The sequence below is a fragment of the Syngnathus typhle genome, linkage group LG12 (assembly GCF_033458585.1).
Source record: "Syngnathus typhle isolate RoL2023-S1 ecotype Sweden linkage group LG12, RoL_Styp_1.0, whole genome shotgun sequence".
Classification (NCBI taxonomy): domain Eukaryota; kingdom Metazoa; phylum Chordata; class Actinopteri; order Syngnathiformes; family Syngnathidae; genus Syngnathus; species Syngnathus typhle.
In genome coordinates, this window is record NC_083749.1 from 5364138 (window position 1) to 5365232 (window position 1095).

Genomic DNA, 1095 nt, shown 5'->3' on the forward strand with positions numbered 1-1095 from the left:
GCATTAGTTCAATTCAAAATGTAACTTAACTCATTTATTATATTTAGTACAATAGGCACAAAAAAGCAAATTAATTGGCCAATTAATCAGTTTCACTTTTTGAATTGAACTAGTACAATAAATGACCTCCTCTTCCTTATCCTAATTTATTGTCATGCACTTGTATTCATGCAGCTTTGGAAAACCTGTGAGACCATTCCGAGATTATAAATATACAATATATTTAAAAATGTCTACACACCCCTGTTCAAACGCCAGGTTTTCGTGATATTTAAGAAAAAAAAAAACTTTTACTTGCAGAAAATCCAAACTTGTAGGAGAAAAAAGGTCTCCGCCCCCAGAGCTTTACATATATTTTTTTCTTTGTTCCTAGCTAAAAGCTTCTTGTCATCATTCCTCGGTTCCGTGTGTTATTTGTGAAGAAATTGTACTACTAGCTCACCATGCATGCTCGCTGTTTCAACAAATTTAAACTGTCATTTATTCGAAGGCAGTCAATTGAGTCCAGAAAGAAAACCATCGCATTTATTTAAAATGAGGGCTGGGGACATTGGATATAGTTGAGCTTTTAGCTAACGCTTTGGTGGTTCGCAGGTTCCCCACTCCTAATTTTCAAGAATATGCATAAACAAACGTAGAAAGGCAATTACTGTATGTCAGGGGTTTTTTTTTTTGTTTTTTTGCTCTGATGCATTTGGAGAACCTGCAAAAAGTTAGTAAAAAAAATTCTACCTTTTTCCAACTGTGAATTATGGATAAATAAAAAAAAACACAATGGGGGAGGGAGCAGGTGAAGAATACATTTGTTTCAAAATTGCAAATGCAGGGGTCCACTGTGTTAAAAACAGTGCAAAAAGAAGAATATAGTTTAATGCACTTTTACACGTTTTTCTATATGGATACTTTTTCAGTTTTAATTCCAAATTATTTTTTTTTTACTTTAAAGTTCAGACATGTTTACATTGTTATTTGGTATGGTTAAACCACTGTATGCGTTTGTATTATACATGTTGATTGTAAATGTTGTACACATTATAAAACTTTAGGGAAAGTTTGAGATATTAAAAGCCTTTTAAAAACAACACAATGGTCAAA